The following is a 21,168-nucleotide window of genomic DNA, read 5'->3' as shown; positions in this document are numbered from 1 at the left end:
ATATCTATATATGACAAGTAAGCAGGACATAAGGGTTTTGCAGCTTTTGTAGATTTTTAAAAAAAGATGAAACAAGGTTATGGTGTTTGCTGTGAGGCTGGCAGAATATATCAACTTGATCTCTAGCTATGCAGACACTGTTTTTTGAGTCCTGTTATTCCATGTTGGATTGCTATTTAGATACAGAGATTGCATCATCCTTCATACGTATAAACAGGGAATCCCCAGGGCTTTGGCAGCTCCTTATTTCTCCACCTACAGTGTTGTTATGAAGAGCTATATTTAAACGAGCTGCCTGAAACCTTCAGGTTCCAGCAACAGATGAATATTGTCATTTTGGGGTAATATGGAGGGTGATGGCTTACTGGAACTGGTCCTGCAGTACTGAGGAGGAAACAGCCTTGTGAGCCAAGCAGAGAGCTATAAGCAGAGTTCCCTAAAGTTAAAAGTCTTCTTTTCTTCCTGTTGAGCACCCACCACGAGTTACCCTAAGGATTTAGAGGGGAGATACAGCAGGAAAGAGATATATCTCTTTAGGACTGTCTCTCTTGCCGATCAGTTTGGGAATATTGTTGTTGCAGTGCTTTCAAGATAAACTCACCCAGGATGACTCACCAGAGGCCTTCCTTACAGGAGTATCTCAGGTGAGAGTGGGAGAAAGAAGGGGCTGGCTCGCCATCATCAGCCTCCCTGCTACAGCTAGGAATGTTCACTGATAGAAGAAGGGCTGCTCTCTGTAGAGAGGTATAGCTGTGCACAAAGCCGTACTCATTCCCGGCAGCACTGCTGACAATTAATGTACAGAAAAGGCTGTTTCCAGGGAGTAGGCTGTCTGTGCCCTTTGCCTAGTTACAAGCCATCCTCTTGGCTCTCAGTCTTGCCTGTCCCTTTTCCTGGCTCTCTATCCAGGTGGGCTGCTTTAGCAACAGAGCCCCAGGGGACCAACCACAGGTAAGCAAAGGAAGATGCTTTGGGGGAATTTGGTTAAATTGTGGGCCAGGAGCATCCTGTTTCTCTTTTAGTCTGAGGGTCTCCATAAGGGGATAAGTCATACAGGTTAAGGCTTTTGTTCTCTTGGTGTGACTTGGGTCACATGGATGGGGAGGGGGGTGCATTATTTTGTTGGTTGTTTTGATGACCCAGAGACCTTGTCTGCTTACACTGGGGATATCTGGCAGGTCTGTGGAATTGACATCTTAGTCTTGAGACTGTTTTATAATCACTGGAAAGAGAAGCCAGGAGAGCTTTTGCAATGCAGTAGAGATGTTTTTGCTTTTCAGGGATGTGATAGTCAGTTGGTAGTTTATATACCATATGCTCTGTCCTCCTATTTCTAGTGATACTGGATAGCAGGACTTTAATGAAACCTTTGGGACTAGGAGATAAACTTATTAAATACTGCACCCAGAGTTGTAGATTTCCCAAGTATCTTAGCAAACAAGTATGATTGGTTGTTTCTACTTTATGCATAGAAAACTGAGGCATGGGAACATAATGTGACTTACACATGATCACAGAGAGAGGTGATTGCCTCAGAGTCAGTCATGCAAGCTGGTCAGTGGTCTTTGGGAGTAAGATTAATTTCTAGATGGATTTGGGCAATCATTTTTATTTCTCTGGACATGAATTTCCTACCTACAAAATGGGGAAGAATAAAACTTAAGCTGCTTGTCTCACCATTACCATCCTCAGAGTTGGAAATGACCACATAGGCTATCCATTTTATAGACGAAGAAACACTAAGTGTCTTTGACCTATGGTCACATGTAAGTGCCCAGCAAGTGGTAGAGCTGGGATTTGAACACAAGTCCTATGACTTCATGAGCAGGGTTCTTTCTCTTCCCATATGCTGCCTCTTAAGTACCCTGTGTAAAGGCCCATTTCAGCAGGTAAATTAAGCTGGTCTTCCCTAAAGCCACAATGCCATACAAAAACCAATTGACTGACTCATATTCCACAAACTGAGGTTAGAAACTTTATTTGGTGGTGCCTTGTCTTTTGTGTTCCCCGACTCTTCACTCAGATGAGATTAAACTTCTTCATCTCAGTACTTTGTCACTATAATCCTGCCTGGAATAAAAGTTCCAAGTTTCATCAGAGCTACAGGCCAGCGTCACCTCCTTTTCATATGGTTGGGAAATGCTGTGGCCAAGATGGCAGTGGTGGTAGCAGTAAGCTTGGGCTGAGCCCTCTTTCAAGAGCTCCTTCCTCATGTTGACATGTTGACATTAACAGCAGCCAAGTGAGAGAAAAGCTCTGCCTCCCTCTTTCTGAAATAGAAATTCCCACATTTCTGTTGGGGCTTTGAGCTCTTCATAAGAAGGCCCTTATGTTAATCACAGGGATTTGTACAACCATCACTCCATGAATCTTGGGACTGAAAGGGACCCACAAGAATTTTCTAAGCCTTTCTCCCTTGTCTGCTATTATTTTTTGGTTTTTTGTTAGCTGGCTTTGAAGGAGAAAAATAAAATAACATTCCACCTCAAAAATCTCCCTGATAAGCCACTAATAGAAAAAATTGTCTTCTTATAAATTTAACATACAAATGAAACCCAATATAAACAAACATAAAGACCAGATTGTGTATAGTCAATGCTCCTAAATATAGCCCATCCCATCTTGTATGAAATTATAGGTCTGGAAATCTTCAGGCAGGACTATCTAAGTCAACCCTGGCAGATGAGAAACTATCCTGTGTTTGAGGACCCCCAAGGACAGATCTATAGAGTCATAGCTGACCTCAGCATTACATTTGAGAATTGAACATCAAGAGTCAGGGAGCTCTTCCTTCCAGTGGGACTCCCTCTTGCTATGGCTGCATCTTCATTTTGTTTTGCTCCTGTTGGAAGCAGAGAACTGTTGGTCACCATGCTGAGAGGCCTCAAGAGCATTACTTGATGACTGCTATTATGCTGCTTCTCCCATTGCTTTTTTCCATCCTTGTCTCTCAACCTTTAATAATGCCTACATCTCTCTTCTGGAACCTCTTAAGTTGTTCCATATCCCTCTTTAGTTGTAGTGTACAGAGCTGTTCCTAAAGCTCTAGTTAGGGTCTAACCATTGATTGTGGAAGAGTAAAATCCTTGTCTTTCCCCACCCCAAAGAATTCCCTGTGAGTACATCCAGAAGTAGGGTTCCACAGCAAAGGCAACAACTTTGTTCAACCTCTTTTGCCTGTTATTCAAGGCCTTCCATAACCTAGCACCACCTTACTTTTTATTTGTTAAAATGTTAAAATTGATCTCTGCAAATAAAGGGAGATGCCTTCTCATAACTTTTTTTTAGGGCCAAACTTGGTCATTATGATTTTATAGCATTTGCTTTTGTTGTGCTTTCTATTTCCATTATAGTAATTACGTACATTGCTTTTCTGGTTCAGCTTCACTTTACATTAGGTCATGTAAGTCTTCTCACACTTTTATAGCACAGTAATATTCCATTACGTTTATACACCAAAACTTGCCTAGCCATTCCCTAATCAGTGGGTATCTATTTTCCCCCTAGTTCTTTGCTATTACAAAATGCTGCAATAATTTTTTTGATGCATGGGACCTTTCTTCTTGTCATTGACCTCCTTGAGGTGTGTGTCTAGCAGTGGAATCTCTGGGTCAAAGGGTATGAATATTTTTGGTTACTTCTTTGAATAATTCTAAATTGCTTTCCAGAATAGTTGGACCATTTCAGAGCTCTACCAACAGTGCCTTAGTATACCCAACCTTCCACAACTCCTCCAACATTGACCATTCCCATCTTTTGTCATCTCACAGCATGATCTTATATTGCTCTCTTCCATTTACTGCACATTCCAACCAAACGAGATGTTCTGTCCCTCAATTTTTTATACTCTGTGTTCTCCTATCTTTCTCTTTGCTCTCATTACTTACTGTGTTTGGAATATCTTCCCTCTGTCTTTTTAACTGTTGAATTATCACTCATCCTTTGAAGCCCAATATACATCTTACTTCATCCATGAAACCTTTCCTGATCTCCCCAGTTTGAAATGATCTTTTCCTTAGACTTTGTGTGGCATTCAGCTTTGTATCCCTCATGCAATGTTCTATACTGCAGCAATTTGTATTTGTGTCTTATCCTTTTACTACAATGTAAGATCAGTGAGGGGATGGACTATGTCCTACTTAACCTAAGTTGCTTTCCCAGCACTCAGTACAGTGTTCTATATAAAACATAAAGTTAATGTTTGTTGAATGAATGAATACCTGAGGGAATAAAGAGAGAGTGGAAACTTGGAGTGAGAAGAAATATGATCAAGGGGAAAGCTAGCAAACAGCATAGGAACTATGTGCACTTTTTATGTTCTAATGGATTTTGTGTCATTTTTGTTTTAACTCTTTAACCTCCATCCTATTCCATGGTAACACATATTTTATATATGTACATACACATATGTACATATATTCAAATATACTTGCCTTGTATCTTCCGTAACCCTACTCCCAGTTGTATACACAAGGTTCTTTACAAAATTAAAGCTAATCACACACGTGGGTATTTATACACTCAGGGCAGTTGCTAGGAATATTTTTGCCTTGGAATTGAGGGGGAAGAGAGATTGCCATGTGTTGCCATGTTGTGGGACAGGTAGCCATAGATGGCAGTTGTGTGGAAGACAGTATAACCATTGTGTAACTGTGACAGAAAAGGAAGAAGTCTGACCCCTCTGTGTTGGAGGGGGAAGGCAAGCTCTCTTAGGGGCACCATAGTGATGAGACCCTGGTGGGGTGGGTGGCTGGGATCACTGGTTCCCTGGTGTAGAACTGTAGGTAAGATGAAGCAAGGTGTGGGGATAGTGGAAGGAAGTGCAACCTCCCAGATGAGGCAGTGCCTCATTTTCCCAATACTGGTTACAGCTTTGCACATGTTTACCAAGAGTCATCTAGACATAAGTTTAGACATACAACTTGATATTACCAGGATCTCAGAGCCTCAAGTCTATAGGATCTATGAAAATTAGGACTCTATGAAAATGAGAAATTATTAGCACCTTCATCCTTATATTCTGAAGCTCTGTTCTAGTTTTGTTTCCCATCCATTTCTTCTCTAAAAGGAGGCCATTTGTGGAATGTAAAATGTGAAACCCTCAGCTCTAGAGATCTCACACAATTACTAGCTCAGCATTTCACTAAAGCCAGCTGGCTCATACAGGACCCCTAGATGATTTTGTTTTGTTTAGAGACACTATTCAGAAGCAGGTGACCAGGATGGTGAGGGGACCCAAAATTCTGCCATGTGAAGAACAACAATCTCTCTTTTCAAGTGTCTAGTCTCTTAGATGCCACATGGAGAAGGGATTAGACTTCTTCTGCTTGGCCCCAGGGGCTAATGCTTGGACCATTAGGTAGAAGTTGTAGAGAGTTAGATTTTGTATCATAATAAGGAAAAACTTTCCAATAATCAGAACATTCCAAAAGTAGAATGGGCTAGTTCTCCCATTCCCAGTGGTCTTCAAGCAGAGATTGGATGGCCATTTGTTGGGGGTATTATAGAGAGAAGTCCTACTCAGGTATGGATTGGCCTATGTGGCACTTCCAACAAACTCTGACAGGTTTTGTTTTAGAGAGGACTGAAATTAAGATTTGAATTCACAGTCTTAAGCTTTAGAAGTAGTTCACACAGCATCTGGGTAACCAGACCCATAAAGCCAACCCCTCTTCTAGGGCCTACAGTCTCAATACTCTGAGGATACAAATGGACATCTTACTTAGCTCAGTAAAAAAAAAAATAACAATCACTCAGTAATACAACCAAACATGACACTTGCTGATTTTCATTTTTATAGGAAAAAAATGCCCTATATGCAAAATAAAAAGAAAAAAAAAGCCACAGACAAGTAGTCAGGGAAGACATGAGGAGAAGGGAAAATATCTGTTGCAAATGAGAAATAAATCTGATATTGCTCAATGCCTGTCATTGGAGCTGGACTGTGCGACATTATAACTGATCCTGTTCTGGCTAGACATTCCTCATGAGGAAGGACGGAGTTAGAAGGGATAACTTAATTCCAAGGATAGTCTCCAAACTTTATTTTAGCTGTTGGTTTTAAATTCCTCTCCCTTTAGACATTTTGGCTGAATTTTTGATGAGTATTTGAAGTTACCTCCCTATGGTATCTGATGCCCTAGGAGGGCGAAGGCTAGTTTCTAACCCCTTCCTATATTGTGAATCTTTTTGCTCTCACATCAGGCCTGCCTCAAGTGTCAGAGATCCCCATCTATCCTCTGCTTGAACACTTCTAGAGTGGAGGAGCTCACTACCTCAGGAAGATGCCCATTTTATTTTCGAGTGGCTCATATTGTTAGAACGTTCTTATATTGAATAGAGTTGTTTGATTGAGGCCTACTTTATTTCTCAAGGACCTATGCTGCCCTGATGGAGCTGCTGATAAATGGCAGAATAGTTTAAAAGACAGGGAATGGAGGACAGGGGAGAAAGCAAAGGATGGGGACAGTCCACAGAGTAGGTGATTATCCAATGGATAATCAAGAGTTGTCCATACTTCAATTACATACTTTTTCTATCAAATGTGCTCTAAAAAGTTAAATAAAAATGATAATAGAGCAACTGTTATGGGACGTCTGCAGTCACAGTGGGGTCTTGTGACATTATTCTTCTTTTTCCTTGCATTGTGCCCTATGAAATCTGGAACAGGGCATTTTTTTTTAGTCTCCTAGTCAGTAGTATCCTGCTGCTAGGTTAGCAGGTTAGGTCCGTGTTAACTTTGAAACAGTGGAAATTTGGTGTGCCTTTGTTCAAATTGATCATAAAACAAGTTCTGAATGAAAAGAATTCCCTGCCTCCTTCTTCCTTCTTTCCTGAGAGCTTCCTCCCTCATCTCAAAGGAGCTAAACTTTGGAGCCAGGAGCCTACCAAAGTTAGTTTGGAGGAAACTGGCCTCAGGTGTTTGCTGTGAAACATAAGGAAAACGCCTCCGGAGGGCTAAGGCTAGTTTTGTAGCTCCAGCATGGCCTGACTCAGCCATAGATTGTATGTCTGTGAAGTTCTGGCCTAAGGCCTGGGTCCTTCCCATGTCGCTCTTGTCCTAGTAACAAATGCAGGGTTTAACACTGGGGAGGTAGGACCATGCACATCCAGATCTGTAGAGAGCAGAGAATGTTTTACTGAGGCAGGACACGCCAAGCCTGTCACGCCCTACCTCTTCTTTGTGGTGGGTGGCTTATTCTTACTTTGTGAATTCCTTTTTTAATTCTTTCAGCACAACCATAGTAATCAATACATATCTTCAACATTCTCAAATTAAATTAGGACATTAGTGTTTCAGATGAGATTAAAAAAGGGAAGCAACCAATTAGTATTTATTGAATGCCTCCTAAGCACTTACTATGTGTCAAGCACTCCGCGAAAGTGCTTTACAAATATCTATTTGATCCTCATAGTAATCCTGTGAAGTAGGTACTATTATTATCCCCACTTTACAGTTGAGTAAACTGAGGCAGGCAGAGCTTCAGTGACTTGCCTAGGGTCACATAGATAGGGAGTGTCTGAGGCTGGATTTGAACCCAAATCTTCCTGATTCCAGGCCCAAATCTTCCTGATGCTCTTTCCACTGTTTCATTTACCCAACCCTAAGCATAGACATACAGAGAGGCATAAGACAGATCTCTACCTTTGAGGACTACATAGGCTAGTTGAAAAGGAGAGTCATGTGAATGTAAAAAAGTAATTTATAATATGTAGGAATTTGTGTATAATGGATCTTTGCCTTTCTGTATATCCTCCATAGAAGATCTACTCAGTGACTTTGATGCTAGGCCCAAAAAATTGCTTTTGTTTTATCTGTTCAGGAGAATGATTAAGTGATTGATAGACTGGTAAGGAAGGCTGTATGTATTAGAAAGATCTAAGGGTACTGCTGAACTTCGAGTTCAGTGTAATGCAGTGCTACCTGACTAGGATTCTCTCCATAGTGTCCCAATGAGTGGTTATCTAGGCTGCCATTGGAGATAGTGAGTTCTTCATCTTTGGAGGTGGGTAGGTAACTCTTAGGAGAGGAAACTCCCCCTACCAATCTGTGCAATCTGTAGTCTTAGTTTGGGAGGTGAGGGAACTAAGAAGTTAAGTGATGTGACCAAGGTCACACAGCCATATCTGCTGTGATATGAAATGAAATCCTATAGCCTGATATTTCCAGTGATGGGCAACTCACTGTTTCTAAGGCAGTCCAATCCACTTTTGGATGACTGGTTGTTAGGGATTTCCCCCCTTTCTTTTCTATCACTTGCTTCTTTTCTCCATTGCTTCTCTCTTAACTGTACCTTCCGGGACAAGCTAAACAAATCTAATCTCTTTTTTGCATGATAGTTCTTAAAAGACTTGAATACAGTAATCATGTCCACACGAAGTCTGCTCTTTTCTGGACTGTACACCCTCAGTTCTTTCAACCACTTATTCTATGGCATGAACTCCCCTCCTCTCACAAACTGGGCTATCCTCGCCTGGGCATACTAGAGTTTGCCAGTGCCCTTCTTAAACAAAACTTTTGATTACAACCTCTGTTAGTGACCATTATGGCACTTCCCAGTGCTTGCTGCCTTAATACATATATGCATTTCAATCTCACTTTGGATTTTTTTCATACCCCTTTACATGTACCATTTCTCTTGATTGCTGCAACAACGCTATGGGGTCAATAGAGCAGGAATTAATGAACACATTTTCCAAATGACAGATGTGATGTGCAGAGAAATTCTTTCACTTTCCAAGATCACACACTGAGTTTGAGCTTGTGATAGAGCTATAACCCAGGAATCCTAACTCTAATCCAGGGCTGTTTCCACTTTTCTGCACCATACTGCCCTGATATAGCCCCTAAGACCATAGGAACAGTCCCATGTGGGTTCAGAAGGGAGAAGGGATGGAGGAAAGAGATGAGCTCTCCTTGTCACAAGTCGAGAATTCTGAGAGCCAGAGAATGACCCATTCCCCAAGTCTGTTTCTTCTCTCAAGGCGTTCTCATTAGCCTGACTACCTTTAGAGGCCAGAGAAGGGGTCTGTTAGGGAATGGGAAGAGATGAGGACAGGAGTCTGGGGAATTCTGTATCTCTCAGGGAGAGGGAGGTATATCATCACTCCTAACCTGTGGCTGACAGTACAACTAGTTTCCGAAGCCTACCTTCAGGAAACCTCATGAAATAGAGAGGAGCAGCTTCAAGGAGGAGACCAGGGGAATTCTTTGTGGAGAATGAAGGTTTCCAACTGCCCAGCCTGCAGCCTCAGATCCCAGCTCTGTGAGTGAATCACTGAAAGGTCTTTTCTAGGCACAGTGAGGTCTAGACTAAGAATGACAAGATAGAAAATCAGGAACTTCAAGCCTTTTGTTCCCCACTTTTGTCAGTGCCAAGCTGGCTTGGGACCCAGCATCTCCTCTCCAACTTACAAACTCTGACTCTTTGGGACCCATAAACTCTAGGAATCTGGGGTCTTGGCATAGCAATGGGTTATTTTCTGTGGCTAATGATAGCCTCAATTTATATAGCACATTAAGGTTTGCAAAGTACTTTACAATCATATGTTGATTGTAACAAAATCACTGTGTGGTAGCTTCTCTTGGTATCATCTCCATTTTATAGATGAGTAATCTGATATTTAGAGACATTAAATCGGATTTGCCAATGGTCACACAGCTAGCAGGTGTCCAAGGCAGGACTGTAGCCCAGACTTATCTGGATTCCTTGTCTAGCGCTCTTTCCGCTGAAACATGCTGCATCTCTGGGTTAGGATTAAACTGGTGTTGCTTGACTCCAGAGGGTACAACCAGGAACGATAGACTAACAGTTTCAGGGGCAGTTTTGGGCTCTGTGAATGGAAACAACTGTCCAGCAATTAGAATTGTTCAGAAGGGGAATGAGCTCTTTCTCAGGAGTTAGAGAGTTCGCCTTCACTTGAGGTCTGCTAGGTAAGATGGAGCATCTAATCATGAGGGAGGTTGCAGGGGATATTCCTGTTTGTTAATGGACTGAGCTTGATGACCTCTGAGGTTCCTTCTAGCTCTGTGATTCCATGATTCTCTGAGTAAGTGGGAGGTCAGACTGAAGTATATTTGGGATGGACAGACTGAGTGTAACATCAGTGTCCTTAGGGTATTAAAAGAGTCAGAGGAAGGCCCCTAGCACACCTGGGTTGCTTTTTCTATGGAGGCAGATTTATGGAAAGACGCAGACAAGAATATTACACAGTGAGAAGGTGTGGAGGGGTTTTGATCTGCCATTGGTGGAGGTAGTGCCCATACCAAGGAGAGAGCAGAGCCATCAAAATAAGGCTATTTGGGGTACATCCCTAACCTTTCGAAGGGATGGCTTGGAAGATCACTTTGTCCTCCTGTGAAATATCCTTGGATACTAATGTCTAAGGAGAACACCTTCTTTGGATTGGTTAGTTTGGTAGACCTAATATGACATTTTTTATCTCAGAGTCCTCTCCCTTGTGGCCAGCCAGACATCCCTCTCCCACCAGGGTGGTACTAGCTATTATTTAGTCTTTTTTGGTTTCATTTTGTTTTTGGCTACTACCTACTGGTATCTCAGGAGACCATGAAGCAGATTTTGCTTTTCTGTGATGTATCTGCTGCCGCAGTAACTCAATTGGATGAGGAATTAGTGGGTCTGTTGGTAGGCTAAAGTTCTGAAAACACCCATAATATGAATCAACGGTGTGATGTGGCAGCCAAGAAAGTGAATGTCATCTTAGGCTTCATTTAGACGTGTTGTTTAGGAATAAGAAGGTGAAGTCCTTCTCTATGCTGCCTTGGTCAGAATAATCTGGAGTATTGTGGTCACTTCTGGGCTCCATAATTTAGGAAGAATTCTGATTAGACCAGTGAAGAGCTCATGGTAAAGTTCATGCCATGTGAGTATTGGATGTTACACCTGGAGAAGAGAAGGGCTAGCTAACTTTTAGAGCTGAATATTTGGAAGATTGTCACATTTTAGAGGAATTACAGCAATTTCTATATGTTTCTGACAGGTAGAGCTCAGGACCAATGTGTTGCAAAACGGTAAATGTAGGCTTGAGGTAAAGAAAGATGGCCTCCTAACATTTGGAGCTCTCCAAATGTGTCATGGGCTACCCTGGGAGATAGAGGGTTTATCTTTACTAGGGGCTTCACTTAAAAGCTAGATGACAAGATGTCTTAGAAAGGTTTCTTTTTCAATTAGAGGTTTTACTTGATGACTTCTGAGGTCCTGTTCAACTCTTAAATTCTCTTATCCTTTGTGAAATAGCATAGTCTTGGGAGGAATATTGTCAAAAAGCAGGCATTTGACATTTCAGATAACACCATTTTGGGTGATAAAAGATTGTTATCATTGACTGTAAATGTTTACTGGATTGAATTTGTTTAATACAATGGTGAATCCACTTCAGCTAATTCTATACCTGATCAAGGTGTGCTGTTGAAACAAAAGCTGGTGAAGATAACACCTTGTGGGAGTAACTGCATACATGTTACTTTCCCAAGGGAAACCGGTGAATGAGTCAGGGCTGCCAGGGAGGATGACAGAAGAGGCTCAGTCATGCACTGAATCTCTACCAATCTCTTTTCATTTTAAGACAATGCCTTCAAAGCCTCTGGTGCTCCTCTGGTAAGATTTTTGCAGCTATTGGGCCTGAGATCACAAGACAGTTAACAAGAGGTGTCTTCAAAACAGTGGAAACTCAGAGAACTTCTGAAAGGAATTGGGTCTATTAGAGGAATAATGGAGAACTTGATATTCTATTCATTTTGCACAGTACTTTGTCTCCCAAACAATACTTTTAGCTGAGAAAAAAAATCTTTGTCCTTTTATAGTGTGAAAGTTCATTTTTGATTGGGAAAAATTGAGTTTAATCTTATAAAGAGCTGAAACATTAAGAAAAAAGTATGTGAAATGTCCAGCTGATGGGAAAAAGTCAGATTCTCTCTCTGGAGTTCAGCCCAAGATGCGTTCCATCCTCCTGACAATATCCTTATCATGTGCCTGAAATTTTGCCTGGTATTGATCATAGAGGGATTATTCTCACATCTGGGAAAAGCTTTTGTCATATCACTATGTCTCAAGTCAGTGTCAAATTCAGTGGCAACAGTTAACATTTTATAGATGATGAAACTGAAGTCTAGAGAGAGGCTTTCTGTGAGTCAGTTCTCCAGGTCTGGCACTGGTTAGTGGCAGAGGAAAAGGTAGAACCCAGGCTCTCTGACTCCCAACCCCATGCTTCCCTTTCTATTGGGTTCTTGCTAAGGCTCTGCTGTTTAGGAGCTCACACTTCTAAACCACTTCCAGGAAACAGTACACAAATTCTAAAAAGATTGCTGTCCCCCATACTCCTTCCTTACCCCAGCAGACTTACCCACAACTACCTATAACTTCTAAGTGTTTAGCCCAAAGACGGTAGAAGTCACAACTGATGAAGTAGCAGGCTGATTGACAAATCATAGGATCTCAGAGGTGGAATGTACTTTAGAAATCATCTAGTGCAAATTCTCTCCCTATACAAAAGACACTGAAGCCCAGAGGAAAGATCTGATATGTCTGTGGTTATCCACTTGTGATCCAGGTATAATTAAAACTCAGGTCTTGTGTCTTCTACTCTGCTCTTTATTAAATGTGGCAAAGATTATACAATAGGCTCTTGGTAACGGTGCCCAGTCAGTAACAGGGAAAACAATGATGGTGTCTTTAACAGATAGAGGGATATCAAAAAGATGGATGGATTTGGGAAAGGAGTATAGTTTTAGATGTTGATTGAGATAATAACTCACATGTATATAGTGCCCTAAAGTTTGCAAAATACTTTAATCTCATTTGATACTCACAACAACCTTGTGAAGCAGTTGCAATTATCATCCCCATTTTATGAAGAAGAAACTGAAACTTCTGGGGGTAAAATGATTGCCCAGTATTATACAGCCAGTAATTGGTTGGAGCAGGATTCAAATGCAGGCTTTCTTAATTCTAAATCCAGAGCTCTTTCTACTATGCCAACCTTTCATCTCTCAGACATGACTGGTGTTGTGATATCCAGCCAGAAATGTCTGGTAAATATTTGGATATGGAGCTTTAAAAAGAGGTCGGGGTGGAGATGGATATTTGTATGATTAAATAAACATATTTAAACATAGCCTGAGTTGATCATTTTCTGAGTCTAATTCTGCTGACCTTGCTTTTGTGATGGGATTCCAGCTTGCCTCCTGAAATTCTCCAAGCTTTTAGGAAACTAATTAGAATCACATTTCCACCAGTGATGACCCCAGAGCACCAGTCAGGTGTTCTTTCTCCCTCCACATTCAGTGTGTAGCAGGGAGAGAGCCAGGATTCCAGTGAGAATGCTTTGATGAGGCTTCTCAGCATGTCTGACACTTTAATGTGCTCATTGGTTTCCAGAGGGGTTCGGTTGTGATTCCTGATTCATTCCGGGATGCTCTTCTCAGTAGTATGAGGCTCTCTATTCATCTCAGATGATTAAGAAGAAAAAATGTTTTAGTGTTGATAAAAAAAAAAAGACTTTCCCTATCACTTCATCAGCACACATCAAGTGGCCATAGTGATCATGTAAAAACATAGATGATTAGAGCTATCCATCATAAACTCCTTGGGACCAGTCCACTTGTCTCATTTTACAGGTGGAGACATTACTTGCCTGGTTGTTGAGCTAATAAATAGCAGCCCTGAGATCACCAGACCCTTTCTCCAGTGTTCTTCCCACTACACTCCTCTCTCTGACTTTCAGCTTCTGCTCTTGCCAGTAGTAGTCTACTTGTTCAGGACTTGTACTCTCTCAGTAACTTCCTGAGCATCCTCCCTCCCTCCCATCCTGATTAGCATCATGCTGGATGAATCAGGTGGTCCTCTTTACTGTGCAGCAGTAGTTACTGTTGCAGCCAATCAGCAATTAAGTGCTTACTGTGTGGCAGACCCTGTGCTACGCTCAGTTTATGAGTATGAGTACTTAGGAAGCTTAGATTCTTTTTTTGAAAGAAAATTTTATTGATAACTTTTGTTTTCACATTACATATTTTTTCCTTATATCACTAATCTCCTCCTCCCAGAGAGCCATCCCTTATCACAAAAAAATTTTTTAAAAGAAAAAGGAAAAAGAAAAAAATCAGCAAAAACTTCCAACAGATCAAAAAATCTGAGGTAATATGCAGTGTTTTTCACCTGAGAATCTGCTACCTCTGTACTGGAATTTGAGGAACTATTCTCTCATAACTCTTCTTTGGGGTCAAGTTTGTTCTTTGTAATTTTGCAAGATTCATTTTTTGTTGCTTTATGGTCATCGTTCTTTTCATTTACATTATTATAGTTATTGTATATATTGTTTCCTTGGCTCTCATTACTTCACTTTCCATGAATTCATGTAGTCAATAGGCATTTATTAAGTGTTTACTTGGTGTCAGGCACTGTGCTAAGTGCTAGGGGCATACAAAGGAAGCAAAAACATGGCCCCTGCCCTCAAGGAGCTCACATTCTAATGTGGGACACAACATACAAACTGCTATGAATATATAAAATATACACAGTGTAGATGGGAGGTAACCTTAGAGAAGGGCACTAACATTGGGATTTGGGAATGAGGGAGCAGTGTAAAGGTGTTCTGTAAAAGCCAGTTTGAGCCCAGTCCTGAAAGAAGCCAGGAAAGGGAAGTGAGGAGGGAGAGTATTCTAGGTATGCAGGCCAGCCAGTGAAAAGGCATACAGTCAGGATGTTGAGTGTCATTTTCGAAGAATAGTGAATAGTGAAAGGAGATTAGTGGATCATAGAGTGCATGGAGGGGAGTAAAGTGTAAAAAGTCTGGAAAGGTAGGAAGGAGGAAAGGAGGCAGGTTATGAAGGACTTTAAAAGCCAGATGGAAGACTTTATATTTGATCCTGTAGAGAATAAGGAACCATTGGAGTTTATCAAGTAGGGGGAGGGTGACATGGTCAAACTCTGGGAAGTTAACTTTGGCAGCTGAGTATGGGATGGACTAGGGTGGGAAGGGGCTTGAATTAGGGAGACCAATTAGCAGGCTATTGCCACAGTCTTGCAGTATTGCAATAATATTGCAGTGAAGTGATGAGAACCTGCAACAGTGTCTTGGCTGTGTGAGTGGAGAGAAGGGACATATATAAGAGATGTGCAGGCAGAAATGATAAGATTTGGTAATAGATTGGATGTGTGGGGTCAGTGAAAGTGAGGACTGAGCATGACACAGTTTGCAAACCCAGGTAGCTGGGAGGATGGTGGTAATCTTGACAGTAAGGAAGGTGTTAGGAAAAGAGGAGGATTTTGGAAGAAAGATAATGAGTTTAGTTTTAGATGCTGAGTTGGAGATATCTACAGGACATCCAATTTGAGATGGCCATTAGACTGTTAGAGATGTGAAACTGCAACTACGGAGAGAAGTTAGGACTGGATGAACAGATATGAGAGTCATCTGCATAGAGATGGTAATGGAACCTATGGGGGTTGATAAGATCTCCGAGTTTGATAGCATAGAGGAAGTAGAGAAGAGGGTCAGGGAGGGGGACACCTGTGGTTGGTATGCATGGGCAGGAAGTATATCCAGCAAAGTGGACTGAAAAGTAGATAGGAGGAGAACCAGGAGAGAACAGTGCCATGAAAACCTGAGGAGAGGAGAATATTCAGGGGAAGAGGGTGATCCTCAGAAGCTCCAGAGAGGTCAAGAAGGAGGAGGACTGAGAAAAGGCCACTAGATCTGGCAATTAAGAGATCACTGATACTTTTGGAGAGAGCTATTTCAGTTGAATGATGAGGCTGGAAGCCAGACTGCAGAGAGTTTAGAAGAGAGTGAGAGGGCAGGAAATGTAGGCATCAATGATAGCTTTCTCGAAGAGTTTAGCTATGAAAGTGGAGGATGATATAGGATGATAGCTGGCAGGGAGGATCAGATGGAGAGAGGGTTTTTTAAGGAGAGGGGAGATAGGGAAGTAGGCAGTAGACAGGAAGAGATTGAAGATTAGTGAGAAAGTGGAGACGATGGGGCATGGGATCACTTGTGCATGCAGAAAGGTTTGCCTTGGCAAGGAGAAAGAAGATCCACTTCTTCATGTGAGACAGGGGTAAAGGAGAGAAAGATGATGAGGAGAAGCTCTTTGTGAATGGCCTGTTTTTTTTATTATTTTTTGGTGAAATATGAGGTAAGGTCCTCAGCTAAGAGGGTGGAGGGAGGCAGTACCACAGGAGGCTTGAGGAGGGATGAGCCCCTATGGTGAGTGGGGCCTAGTTGAAACTATGTAGCATAAATTGTGGACCTAGTCACCTGTTTTTTATTTTCTTTAGCTCTGTTCAGCAGTTCATATAAATCTTTCCAGACTTCTCTGTATTCATCATATTCATCACTTCCTACACCACAGTAATATTCCATTACATTCATTTATCATTGTTTTGCAATTCCCCAGCTGATGGATACCTACTTTAATCTCCTGTTCTCTGCTACCACAAAAAGTGCTGCTGTAAATATTTTGGTATATGTGGAGATTTCCTTTTTAATCAGTGACCTCCTTGAGGTAAGGAGTTTATATTCTAATGGGGGAGAAAATAAGTATATATGCAAGGTGTCTCAAAAGTATTCATGCAGTTTTAAGCCCAAAGCTTAAAATGCACGTACTAAACTGTGCTATAATTTTTGGAACAGAGTATAAATATGGGCAGCACAAATATAAAATTAATAAAAGCCAATATATCCTGCACAGCTAAATACAAGGTAGTATGGTTTGGAGGGATCTAGGAATCAGGAAAGGGTTCATGCAGAAGATGGGGTAGGGAAACTTCCCTTCTCATTGGAGAAGCAGCAGGGTGATTCATGGCTCCTGCTGGGGGTGCAGAAGAAGAAGAACGGGACAAAGGGATTGAAATTAACAGCTAATGCCTCTTTTGCTGTGATTTTAGAAATTTAGGAATTTATAATAACAGAAAAGTGCCCAAGTTCTAAACAATTAATTTATAAACAAAAACTTTAAATACCTAATTTTAAAACTAGAAGCAATGTATGTCAGTTTTTTGTTATTATTATTTTTCTATATTAATATATCATTGACATACAATAATGTGGCACCATGGAGTAGACAGACTGCAAGACTTGGAGTTAATAAAGCCTTGGCTCAAATACTGCTTCCTGATGCTTTGTTACCTGATTGTGGGTAAGTCACCTAATTTCTCTGAGTGTTGGATAACTCTAAAGTTATAAATTATAGCTGGATTATGATCTGTTTTGGTGTGGGTGTTTTCACACTGACATAATCAGAGGTCCTTGGCATATTTTATAACATAATTTATAAAATATTGTAACAATAATAATGATGATGCTTCAGTATTTCAGTGGGTCTTTGATCTCATTGGTGTGGGGCCTGCCTTCTTATTCTATACAATTCTTGTCCATGTCTTGTAAATCTTCCATAGAACTAAGCCATGTGATAGGGACCATCCTCTAAATCTCCTGACTTTTGTGGGTACCAATGAAATATGTAGGCTGGCCACCTCACTCTCTTTCCATGGTTAGCCAACCTCCTCTCCTGGTGAAATAGCTTGCCAGACTTGAAATAACAATAGCTCACATTTGTGTAGTGCTTTATGATTAAGAAATATTTTGGCTATTTTACATTAAATTAATAATGGTGTATAACAAATGAGGGAAACGCCATTCAAAATGCAGCTCTTGAGTGAAGAAAAGCTATGCCTTTGTACCATTTAAAAACATTTCTGTGGTTGGTAGAAAGGTGCTCTGTTATAGCAAACTCTTTTTTGGGGGGGGACAATTGGGGTTAAGTGACTTGCCCAGGGCCACACAGCTAGTAACTGTCAAGTATTTGGTCTGAGGCCAAATTTGAACTCAAATCCTTCTGACTTCAGGGCCAGTGCTCTATTCACTGCACCACCTAGCTGCCCTTGTGGCAACCTCTTATACAAGCTTTTGGTCTGGTCTTGCCTGGGAGCAGGGGAATAGACTAATCCCAGAGTTCATTGATTTTCAGCTATAACCTGAAAGATTTAGTGTTTGGGCACAACTATTACAGTATCTAGTAATATTGGAGGTTTACAATTTAAAAAATCTAAAATCATAGAATGTCAGAATTTGAACTCCTTGAGGACAGACTTTCATTCTTGTCTGTTTCCCTAGTGCCTAGCATAGTACCTGGTACAGAGGAGGTACTTCATAAAAGTAAGTTGATTGATTGACTTATTGGAAGGGAGCTTTGGGATCACCTGTTCCTCCCTCCACAGTTTATGAAGAAGTAAGCTAAGGCTTAGAGAACCCGAGCAACTGGCCTGAGACACACAGCCAGGACATGGCAGAGCCAGGAAGAAATGACAACACACATTTCTCTTATGCTTTAAAAGTGTACAAAAGACTTTTATCACATCCACAGGAAGAAGGTTGTCGCAGATATGATTTCCATTTCATAGGCAAGAAAGTTCAGGCCCAGAAAGATGAAATGATACCCATAGCCAAGCAACAACTACAAGGTGATGGAGCCCATGTTTAAACTTGTCTTCTGGTTCCAAAATCCAGAGCTCTCCATGTTCTTCTTCTGCTTTCCTGAGGTGTAGGCCAGTGTTCCTTTTATTCAGCTATACTCCCAAGGTAATATGCTCTTTGTCTGGTAGGTTTCCAGTTGTGACCCTGGCTCAGTAATGTACAGAGTCAGTTCAGGGAATCCATTCTCAACAGTGTATTCATGTATGCTGGTTGCCAATCAGGAAAACCCCTTTTTCCGTTGACATTTCCAGAACACCATCCAGTTTATGGCTCATCTCAAGTTACTTCATAACGTCAGGCTGAATTTTCTTCACCTTGCACACTTTAGTAGGAGCTGTCTTTTGGTACTGGCACTGAGGAAGAAAGAAAATAACTACTGGGGAGTGGAAGGGTCAGAGACAAATTAAATTAAATCTAATATTTATGAAGTGTCTGTTTTGTGCAAAAACCTGTGACGTAGACTGTCAATGTAGATTCTTTGGGATTATCCATATTTTTATCTCTTCTTAAGTGTGGATATTTGAAATTTAAGTGGAGAAATATTGGATAGCTCACATTTATATAGCACTTTAGGATTTTCGTAAGACTTTCCTCGCAACAACTTTATGAGGTAATAATAATAATAACAATAATAGTGGTAATAATAGCTAGCATTTAATAGCACTTTAAAGTTTGCAAAGTCCTTTACAAATAATATCTCATTTGATCCTCACAACAACTCTGGGAGATAGGTGCTATTATTATTCCCATTTAGATGATGCATATATTATTATCTATTTTACAGATGGGGAAGCTGAGGCTGAGAGAAGTCTTTTTCATGATCAAACAAATTAGGAAGTCTCAGAACTGGTATTCACAGTCAAGTCTTCTTATGGCAAGACCACCCCCCCCTTTTTTTTTATCATACCATTGTTGCCTCACATGGTAAGTTCAAGGAAGAGGGTAGTTATCATCCCTCATCTCACCAGAGGCTTGTGAGTGTCTGCGGCCTTACCATCTCTTTCCTGGCCATGTAAGTGCCTAGGTCTCATAGTAACTAATAGTTGCTGGTATAGAGGATGAGTAGGGTGGTACAGGAGAATTACTGGAACCACAAGGAAGGACAGCCCCCTTTTGACTCTATGCCCAAGCACAATTCCCAGGAAGAGGCAGAAGAGAGCAGGGAAATTTGGAACTGAGGTTGTGTCTTAATTAAAAAAAAATCTCTAATTTGGTGCATGTGTGTACTCACATATCCCAAGCCCTCTACACCTTAGCAGATTGTGCACTATAACTTCCTGTAGTCACCCCAAATTCTTCCCTTTGGGGCCAGTCTTCGGGTGAGGAGAGCCCCTGCCCTTAAGGAGGCTGGTCCTCAGACAATAGATGACAGTCCATTGCTGGGTCAGTGTTGCTTTCCAGCTTGGGTGCGATCTGCCAAAGCTTGTGCTACTCTACCATCATGCCTTGGGGTAGCAGCTTGGTAGAATTGAAAGAACTCTGAATTGTAGGTTATTAAAAACTAGAGGACTACATTCAAATGCTAGCTCTGCTACTTACTACCTGTGTGTCCTTGGGTAAGTGACTTAGAACTGCTGGGCTTCAGTTACCTTAGTCATCAAATGAGGGATTGAGGCAAATTGCTTAACTTTTCTGGGCCTCATGTACTTCCTGTATAAAATGAGGTGGTCAGGTCAGATGACCTCAGAGGTCTCTTCCTGCTCTCAATCTGTGAGGTCCCTTCTGGCTCTAAAACCTATCAGCCTATGGTTAGACTTTGGTGAAGAGATGGCATCCAAGTTATTTCGTTCTTTTTTTCCTTTCCCTCTTCTGATGAGGCTAAATTACTGAAAAGAGATCTTGAACTTGAAAGAAACTGTAAAAAGCTGCTCACTAAAAAGATAGTAATTCATCTGTGTCAGAGTGACAGAAAAAACGGCGGTGGCACGGTCTCAACTTCTGCACATTCTCCTAGGCACTCACTATGTGCGAATATCGCCTCCTGCTAACAGCGGGATGCCAAGTCAGTTTTCAGGTACTCAAAAGATAATTGTGAAATGGGAAGATAATTTAGAATCTTCACATCCCTTCTCCACCTCAACGTCTCTTCAAAATGTACAGATGGGGAAGTGAAAAGAGATCACAGTTCTGGGGAAAGGCTTAGCAAGCTGGAAAATATTGATTGAAATGACATCATCTCTATATTTGTATTACCCAGGCTTTCTCTGTTTCCTATTAGCATGGAGAGCTGGATATAAATGGCATTGGAGGTAATCTCTTGAAGAGAATAGTCACAGAAGAATTTGCTCTCCCTCATCAGGTGGGTTTCTTGCTATTCAATGTGGGTTTGAAGGAGTTTCTTTCCCTAAATTCTTAGAAACACATTTGTTGTCATTCTTGACCTCTGTCCCTTTCATGCTTGCAAAGTCTTCTTTGTCACATAGGCCACTGAGGGTTTAAAGTTCCTGTTAAGGTCTGTTCCATGACCATGGAAATGGCTATGACATAATATTCATCAAACATTTTACAAACCTTAAAGTGCTAAGTAAACGCCAGCTATTATTTGTAGCTGGAATTAAGGGGCAGGGTGGGGAAAATTATTGTTAACTGCCAGGACCAAATTCCCTTTTTGACTTTGTGCCCAAGTACAAGCTCCAGATGTCCTACAATTTTGTATGGAGCTCTGGCATTTTT

At 41.2% G+C, this 21,168-nt stretch overlaps 1 protein-coding gene across 1 annotated transcript in view; it reads left to right on the top strand.

The window, feature by feature from the left end:
• The window catches only part of TRIM66 (tripartite motif containing 66), a 115,917-nt gene that overhangs the window by 17,442 nt on the left and 77,307 nt on the right, over positions 1 to 21,168 (top strand). Inside the window, 4 exon segments of the mRNA XM_078148552.1 lie at positions 16,418 to 16,525; positions 17,084 to 17,158; positions 18,386 to 18,482; positions 19,280 to 20,794. The gene's annotated coding sequence lies outside the window, so the exon portion shown is untranslated.

Source organism: Phascolarctos cinereus, unplaced genomic scaffold (assembly GCF_003287225.1).
Source record: "Phascolarctos cinereus isolate Bilbo 61053 unplaced genomic scaffold, phaCin_HiC Scaffold_9;HRSCAF=440, whole genome shotgun sequence".
NCBI classification, from domain to species: Eukaryota; Metazoa; Chordata; class Mammalia; order Diprotodontia; family Phascolarctidae; genus Phascolarctos; species Phascolarctos cinereus.
Note: the sequence above shows the minus strand (reverse complement) of the source record. Positions and strands in the feature narration are given on the sequence as shown.